General features: G+C 41.8%; 1 pseudogene; it reads right to left on the reverse strand.

Annotated features, from left to right (window-relative positions):
- Positions 1-5,254: 5,254 nt before the first annotated feature.
- LOC117532205 lies at positions 5,255-7,365 on the reverse strand (annotated as a pseudogene).
- Between the last annotated feature and the right edge of the window lie 2,495 nt (positions 7,366-9,860).

Genomic DNA, 9,860 nt, shown 5'->3' on the forward strand with positions numbered 1-9,860 from the left:
AAGTTGCCATTTGAAATGACTTTAGTTTTGTGTCATGTCTGCGATCTGCTTTTTTTCTACAAAATTAAACAACTGAATGAACATCCTCCGAGGCCGGTGATTCCATAATTATTGCCAGGGGTTGTAGTATTTCTGATTTGTATAGTAGCATTTGTCCCGTTACAGTGACACAAGCAGCCACAACACAGAAAATGAATATCACCAACAACAGTGGAGCAAAATAAGATGTACCCCAGTGTAGACACACTCAAAAGCATCCATGAAAAATAGCATTAAAAATAATAATAATAATATGCTGATAAGAACCTGCTTTTTAATAACTGTGGAGACTGAATGACTTAAGGTTACCTCAATCTCAAGCTAGATATTCTTTTGATGTAGAACAGTATTCATCAAACTTTTTCAGACCAAGCACTATGTAAACCAATATGGGCCCCATTACACAGGACTCCAGCAGTTGTCCACCTTAAAACACACTCGATTCCACAGAAGGGATGCAGAAAAAAACCTCTCTGTGTAACCGCTTCAGTGGCCCTTGTGTGGTGGTGTTGTTGTTGTCTGCCATAGAGTTTGTGTGTGACAGATAATGTAACATTTCCACTGATAGTGCAGCACATAACCGAAACAATCCTGCAAATGGTGATAGAAGCACCAAATTCAGCACAAATACTCCTTAGGCATTACTCTTTTGAAAAACCCAATTGGCCACTTGAATTTTCAATAAGCAGCCATCTAGGTGTCTATTGAAGAATTACACAGGGGTCAAAATTAAGAGATGTTCCAATCATACTGAAAACTGTACCACATTATTTGTCTGAACATAAAGATTCCAAACATATAGTTTGAACTCTCTGTGACTGAATGTTATGGATTTATGGGGCAAAAACAGCTAGAATAGTGACAAAGGTCAATTTCAGTCTGTACAGGGGTCAAAAGTTAAAGTTGCTCCAATTCTGGTAAAAAGTGGTGCAAATTACTGGTTGAGCTAACAGGATAAATAAACAATAGTTTGACTGTGTTGAATGCTTGGTCTGCAAAGTAAAGTTTAAAATGTCGCGTCCATTGGATTCTATGACATACATTACCCCATAACGTGATAACTAAGCATGACACACACATGCCTGAAGCAATAAATGAGAAGTACATCAGACAACATACTTCTTTCCTCAAAGTAGATATTTCTATCAGTATATTTCAACTAAATTTTGGGAAAATTGATTTACTTTGTATTAAATTTGATGCTCATTTTGCACTAAAATTGATCTTAGCCACCGTGCTATTTACTTTAACGATACCTGAGTGGCTTTCCCATGGAAATTAGGAGTCAGCAACAGGAGACAGTCCGCCCTCTGAGGCTGTGGCCCACAGCGACGAGTTCAACAAGATGCAGCTGGGTCTGTCCACCAGGAAACTGGCACATACATCCCAGAATAGTCCCCGGCCATTAATAGCCACCTAAACATGACAGAGACACAAAGCAGATGGGGTTCCCCGAATGATCAAAGGAGCTCAGTGAGAATTATCAGATGGAGAAAATTCTCATTACCTGAGACAAAACTGATAGCCAACCATCAGAATTGGCATAATCAGATGTGTTGGTCGACGGAGTGATGATAGCTGTGTGGAGTGTTTGTTACGGGCCGCAACACAGTGAGGGAAGCCCCAATGGGACTGGAAGATCTGGGCTGAATCCTCCAGGTCTTGCTCATTGGGGGACTGAAGGTAGATCGGACTGAGATTGCCACAATGGAATGACACATATCTCTTACACACCTGCAGACAGTGGACTTACCCACACCAAAGAGGGCACTAATGGTGCGGTACTCAATATTTGATGCTAGGCGCCACAGGGCCACAGCCACACGTTTCTCCACCGGCAGGGCCAAGCGGAAACTGGTGTCCTGTCGAGCCAGACGGGGACGCAACTTGTCACAGAGGTAGAAAAAACTCTCTTTGCTCATACGGAACTTATCCAGCCGTCGAGGGTTGGAAACTCTGTCATCACCACTCTTCCCACCAGTCAGTACTTGGAGTGGTGGTCCAAGGACGTTGTGCGGATGTGGATGTTGGTGCGGATTCCACCTGCTATCATCATCTGGAAACAGAAAAAAACAAAACTAAATGAATATACCAATAGATGGCTTTGACCTTTAATGCCAATGTCACATACTATCTGTTACTATCTGCAACTGAGAAATAATCTTAGCATTTAGCTAAGCATTTAGCATCTCACACAGAGTAGTTTTCGATGAATCTGTGTGCGCAGTAGAGGTGGGTGATACCGGGAATTTTGGTAGTGATCCGATACCAAGTAAATACAGGCGCAGTATCGCCGATATCGATACAGATACCAATACTTTTTCATATTTAAGCTTCACAGATCCAAAGGATCCAAAAGACCTAGGACAGAATTTTTCCAAACATGGTACGTGACAACAAAATACTTTATTATCACAATCAACATTTTTGTTTAAAAAAATATCACTCAGCACAACTTAAAACAAAATCTCCTGAGGTAGAGGACTGACCAACCACAATACAAGGGTGCGCTGCTCCGTGTTGTGTGACACAGCGCAGCGCTGCTCTTACAGAGAGTAGACTTTGATGAATCTGCGTGCGCAGCAGTCAGTGCATGCGGGAGAGAAAAAAAGCTTGAGTATCAATCTTTTTACACGAGGACCGTTCAATATCAATACCCAGTGTTGGTATTGATATTATCAATATTAAGATCGATCTGCCCACCTCTAGTGCGCAGCAGTCAGTGTATGCGGGAGAGAAAAAAAAGCTTGAGTATCGATCTTTTTACACAAGGATCATTCAATATCAATACCAGTGTTGGTATCGATATTAGGATCAATCCACCCACCTCTAATTGAACTGAGACAATGTAGATTAAGTTTCTTGTCCAACACAAGTAACATGAGCAGGACTTTTACCCAGGTCTATATATTGACAGGTCAGCTCCTTATCCCCTCAGCCACCTGTATGGACTAGGCAGTTAACAAAGTGACCCCACAAAAAAGAGACTAGTGAGGGAAGCCACCAAGACACCTGTAGGCTAACTGTAGACGCTTTTTTGGATCACCAGTTATACAGCTTCATGGTGAAGTGGCAGAGGAGGATTTTCTTCACAAGAAGACGTGAAATTGGCGTGTTTTTTCTTTTATAGAGGGAGGTAAAGGGCGGAGGGACTGACCATGAGCATCCTCCTCTGCCTCTGGAAGAAATACTGCCGATGTCTGACGCGTCTTTCGATCTCATTGCGCCTCTGAACGCTGGCGTCATTAATGTCTCTTCTGCGCTTCAGCAGCAAGTAAGTCATCACGAACATGAACGAGCGTATCTGCTCTTCGACTTCTTCCATTTCCATCCAGCAGGCTGAAATTAAAATAGTATTTGATACATTTTCCAACGAATCAGTCCGCTGCTAATCGCAGCTAACTGGGAAACACTTCCGGTTTCCTACAGTCAGCGACGCTGCCATCTAGTGGTCAGATATATGTATGAGGGGCGAAATGGTTTCTCAGAATGCAAAAGATGGAGAACACGCCCTACTTTTTCCAAGACAGGGTCAAAACTTCTCAATCGCTCCTCGTACTTGTGCAGAACAAAATGAAGTTGTATTTGAACATCCTGTTTAAAATCTTTGGCCATGCCACTGTGTTTATATATGCATTATTAATAAATAATCGGACAGACTCGCTTATTTTTTTAGTGAATTCTGGCGTGCCTCAGGGAAATTTTTATTTAAATTCCACTTTTACATAAATTTGCTTCAACAAAAAATAAATAAATAAATGAAAGTCATCAATTTAAATGAATGCTAGTTCACATTTAATTAGCATGAGCTGAACAGGATGGGCACTGCACTACTTGTTTTCTTAGTCTCATCAAAAGAAATATCTTTTAATCAATCTAAACATCACTAATCAGTCATAGACGTTTTGTTGTCCTCCAAGCTGCAGATACATCCAGATCCACATAAATATTTGGCACAAGTTTCACACCAGATGTCTTTCCTGACAGTGTTCCAGTTTTACTTGGAGAAACGCACACAGTTCCTGGTGTTCCAAAGGGGTCTCCCATCCAAGTACTAACCAGATCCCCCACTGTTTAGCTTCTGAGCACTGACAGGCTCAGGCTTACACAGAGCAGACTGGCTCCACAATCAGTCACAGACATTGATGATGTATAGTGCACAGTCTAATGCACAGAGCTATAACACCAAATGCATATGAGTGGTGCACAACTCCGGTTTAACACATACAAGGTGCACAATCTGAGCACAAATGGGTTGTGTTAAGTCTGTTAATTAGTCATGGGTGCCTTGTGCTGTGTGCACTTGGTATTTACATTGCTATTTTAAAGAGGGACCATAGTGAGAAGTTTCCTGGCAAAGAACAGACTCATACTCGAACAGACCATTTACTGGAGCAGCATTCAGCCACCAAAGCTGCCTGAGGTGAAGCACGTTCCTGCAACACCTCCTCCTCCGGCCACCTGATCTCCTTCCTATCCATCAGGCAGATGACCTCCTGCTGCCTTTCAACCACCCCGTGACCAGCCCCGTCTTTAGTACTGCAAACTCACGGAGAGAAAGACAATCAGCTTAAAAATATGGTACAAAACAGTTTTTCCAGTTTTACTTTTCTTGAATTTTCATTTTCCAAGTCAATTTTTAGTTGTACAAGTAATCCTGAGGATGAATGCTAATACATCTTCCTATGTGTACAAGAAGAGTGCACACATGTGAGGAATCTGCCATAAGGAGAATCTGCATATAAATAGCAGTTGTTTATGGCGCCTCACCACACCTCATATGAAGACCAACACGCCCATGCGTGCACAGAGGAGTGCAACCACACCTCATACTTAAACAACATGGGCACTGAGCATGAAAATGTCAACAGCAATTGTTGGAAACTTTAAATTAACACTTGTACTGTGCTGCTTGCAGTGGGGCCTTTTGCCGATTAGTCCAGGGGTTCAACTAAGATTTAAATTTACTGGGTCATCTTCAGTGGTCCTTTTCCAGATTTCATTGGCTAACCTTCAAAGGCTGGGTGGACAAATTTTTGCACCCTTTTTATTGGACACCTCAAAGCAGTGAGTATGTCTGTTAATGAAACAGTGGAAATGTGGAGCTCTGAACATCACAATGTTGAATCACCACCCTCCACACTGTAGCATTAGAGTCTCCTACCGCTGTTGTCATGCTAAGAGCTTAGTTAAATAATAACTGATGCTTTCATTCGATTCTCATTGTTTCTGATAAGCATAACATTTTACTGTCAGATAGACTGGAGATTGCTACATATTAACAAGTTAAAGGAGAAGAAACCTATGACACAACTTTCACTCGAGTGATGAAGAGCTCTGCTGCCGCATTCTCAAACTCCTTCGCGTCCATATTCCCACCTGGCTCCCGTGTCTGTGATCCCGCCATAGCCTGAGCTAGCTTATAGGGAGAAATCTTAGCACTGGCCTCCAAATAGCGAATAGCCTCACATTAGCCTCCAGGCAGGAATTAGCTTGCTATTAGTATAACAGTCCGCGTCACAGCTATGAGAAGTATCCAGGGCTTCCCTTAAGGGTTCCCAACACGGCCAGGAAGAGTGCGCGTGTGATGCCGGCCCTTTGTCTGGACAGCAGACCTGTGCATACAGCCTCTGAGCCTGCCGGATGTAGTCTGAGAACACAGCGCAGGTCAGCACACCGTGTCTGAAAACATCATAAGGGACGGCTTCGTGGTCTTGGCAGTGGAGACGTTGGAGGAGCGGAGCAGAGGTGGAGGCAGGTACTCCACCTTCACTGCACAGGCACTCCAGAGTCTGCGTGTAGAGGCCTCCTCTTACTCCTCCTCCTGTCAGGCGATCGGACAGGAGCCCTCTGGTTCGTCAGGAATCCCACCTGGATGCTTATCGGGCCCACTGAGATTCAGCAAATCATAAGCAATGCGCATATTGTTGTTGATGGCAGATCTGCATATAAAATGAGAAAGGACAGCATTTAAAGGGGCTCTACATTATATACACCTTGTCAACAAGATATCGCCAAGTGTTTCAAAAACAGATTCACTTTTTTTTTTGTTGCAAAGGTTACAAAATGTTCCAGTACTGACAACCTCCCATCAAATACTACATACAAGTACAAATTAACTGTGGGCACAGCCATATTGATGTCAGATTGGTGACCTCTGTCTTCACATATCTTGCCCATGTTTCCCAATTTAGAATTCCGACTTGAATGGCCATTATTACACTTTTCCGAGTCTGAGGGGTTTTTTTCCCCCTCCAAGTTCTGCGTACAATGGAACACAGCATTATTTTCTGACTTGCAGTGCTGTGTGGAAAATAAAATTCATTTACCTCAGATGCGACATAATTCCCAGTTACAATTTATGATTTCCAAGGTAAATGTAACGCATCATTGATAAGATGCAAGATGTAAGAAAAATCTAAAAATCAGCTGTTTTGTGGATGAATTTGCTTATAGCAGGGTAGTTAAATGCAGACTCAGAATTATAGACCTCTGTGGATGTTTTACATAAAATTTCATTCATCTTATGCCAGTTTATCCAGGTCAGGGTTGCAGCATCAGCAGACCAAGCAGCTCATCCTACACTTGCCTATCCTCTTCCAAGTCCTGTAACTCTTCTTGGGGGACCCTGAAGCAAAGTAAAATTCAAACCATATTTAATTGTAAAAGTTTTTTCTTGACTTTTAAATTGCTTTGGCTAAAAGCCAAATACATAAACGTTATTTTAGCTTATGGTTAAAGTTGTGACAGTAAAATAGCCCGTGTATTTGAAGCTGATACAGTTCTAGTCAGAATGATTTTTAAATGTTTGGGGTTTTTTGGGGGGGGGGTTTTGTTTGTTTGTTTTTTGCCAATTTTCTATAATCACAGTATCTAATAAAACATCCATCAGATGCTGAGGTAAAAAAAAAAATATCCCCCCCATCCTTAAATTTCTGGTGATAAAATGTGCGCAAACCTCTGGGAGTGGTGCGCCAGCCGCAGGTGCCACAGCGCCCTGTTCAGACGCTGCTGCTCCTGGGCGCCTGCGCTCCCCGGGCCGTCGGCCGACTGATCCCCGTCACCGCATGCGGCCGCGCCGGTCTCCGACACGGTGCATAGGTTACAGAAGTGGTCGGCGAGAAACCCGATCGGATCGTCCGATCTGGACTCGATCATCTTCAGAATGGCGCCGCGGAGCAGCTCTCCGACTCCCGCCTGCGCCAAAAACTCCCTGTCGCTATCCGGCTGGCTTGTTTTGGCCTCGGGGATCCCCGGAGGAGTCACTGCTGACCGCCGCTTCTCCTTGTCCGCCATCACTGTTGATGTTCCGTCTCAAAGCGACAGTTGCGGGGTTTTTCTTCTTCGCTGATCTTTTAAGGCGGTGGACGAATTTTTTTGTGTGTGTGTTTACCGCCACCGCCTTAGAGTGGTGAGAGAGGGAATAGCAGAAACAAAAATTGTCCTGTTTCAAATCATTTTCTTCATTGAAATCCAGTAAATACCTGAGAGCTGATAGGATTAATAAATTGAATGCTTTGTCTCCAAAGTAAAGGTCAAACAAGGTCAACATTCATTGGATTCTATGGCATGTGACATATGTTACCCCGTAACATGACAACTAAGCATGACACATGGTGCAAACTGTTACTTTTTTAAAACCCTGTTAACTCAACTAATAATTTACACCTTTTTTTTACCGAAATTGGAGCAGCTTTAACTTTTGACGTCTGTTCAAACTGAAACTGACCTTTGTCACCATTTTTACTGTTTTTATCCCATAACGCCATAGAATTCAGTCATATAGAGACTCCAAACTATGCCTTTTTGGAATCTTTATGATCAGGCAAATAATGTGGTATAGTTTTCAATATGATTGGAGTATCTTTTAATTTTGACTCCTGTGTAATTCTTCAATTGATCCCTACCTGGCTGCCTATTGAAAATTCAAGTGGCCAATCAGTTTTTACCTCCGCCAAGGAGGTTATGTTTTCGGTTGCGTCCGTTTGTTTGTTGGTTGGTTGGCTGGTTTGTTAACAGGATTACTCAAAAAATCCTCAACGGATTTCAATGAAATTTTTACCAGGGGTGTATCTTGGCCTAACTTAGAAGTCATTCAGTTTTGGTAATGATCCGGAACACGATGCGGATCCAGTAATTTTTTTTAAGGATTCGTTATCATTGCAAGATAGGGCCAATTACAAATTTTTTTTATCTAACGTCCTGAAGACGGGTCACAAAGGCTGAACAAAAATTAAGTTATGACACAACAATAATTTAGCATTTGTTTCTTCTCATTGAATAAACTTATTAGAAAAAAAAACTTGTGTAGTTCATGCAATTTCTCTTTATAAATACATTTGCTGAAGATCTAAAGGTTTAATCTTCTGGGGCCGACGCCGTCGTATACGACAGCAGAGACCAAGCTTTACTAAATTATAAATAACTTTTTAATGACATGAGATAGAAACTACTTTTTTTTTTTTTTGCTGAAAAGTTAACTCTGTGGACTTTCGAACCACTGTCCACCATCTTTGTACTCCTCATAGAAGCTGTGTGATGACGTGAGCAATGTGAGTGTCCAATCAGAATTGGTTCAGCGTCACATGGTTTTCCAAAATCCAATCGTAGGGCAGATTCACCTCACGTGACACACCAAAGATTGTTTTTAGGAGTGATGTGTTACTAATTTATTATAGTTTGCTGTGTTTTGAATAAATGTGTGTGGAAAATTATTTTCCGCTTTACTTTTTCCTTTCTTATTTCTGATTGTAAACCTTTATTACACTTATAAAACACAACTATAGCATATATATATTTTGAAAGTACTGGTTGTCCTGAAAAAAAGAGACATAAAACTTGATTGTGGGATACAGGGAAAGCTGTTAACGGCAATAATAAAACATTTATACCAGGCGAGTGAACTGTCCAAAAAATGCCCTCGGACCCCAGAAGGTTAACCACTGAATCTGAAACATGATGGTAGATGCATGAAATGACGTGGAATAAGTCTCTTTGCCATTCCATGTGACGTCAGTGACCTTATGGCCTTGGCGGAGGTTTGCGCTCTCCGAGTGCTTCAAATTTCAAAAGAGGAATATCTAAGGAGTATTTATTCCAAATTTGGTGCTTCTATCACCATTTACACAATTCCACTCTAAATATTCTCTTATCTACGGCACTAATCTGCCATTATCAGAAGATAACAGAAGGGGTCAGAGATTATTTAAAAGAAGGTCTGGATTTGAAGAACTTTTCACTTACAATGAGAGTGACAGATACATGGAACAGCCTGCCAGAATGGTAAATGGACTGCATCTATATAGCTCTTTTCCATTTGAACCAGAAGCTTGAAGCACTTTACAATGATGCCTCACATTCACCTATTCACAGATACACTCGCACACTAATGTCAGGCTGCTGCCATGCAAGGCGCTCACTACACACCAGGAACAACTTGGGATTAAGGACCTCACCCAAGGGCCCGTAGTGATTTTCTGGCTAGGTTGGGTTTGAAATAAGGCTCTTCTGGTCTCAAACCCATTTGCTTAACCACTAGAACATCACCTCCCCATCACCTAGTTCTACATCCCCAGAGGACATATAAACAGCACAGAGTGCAAGTTTTAAAAAATAGATTGGATAAACATGGGCGAAATGATGATAGTGAATATAAAATGGACACTAGATAATTCAAAACACTAAGTCCATGTAAATAAAATCTAGATAAAAGAGGTGTTTTGCACCTTCATCCAGTAATTTAACTTGACCTCATATGTATGCAGTATTTGGTATCAATTTGAAAATTGGTACACATGATCATCTCACCAAGATGTCCAACA

The sequence above is a fragment of the Thalassophryne amazonica genome, chromosome 19, assembly GCF_902500255.1.
Source record: "Thalassophryne amazonica chromosome 19, fThaAma1.1, whole genome shotgun sequence".
NCBI lineage: Eukaryota > Metazoa > Chordata > Actinopteri > Batrachoidiformes > Batrachoididae > Thalassophryne > Thalassophryne amazonica.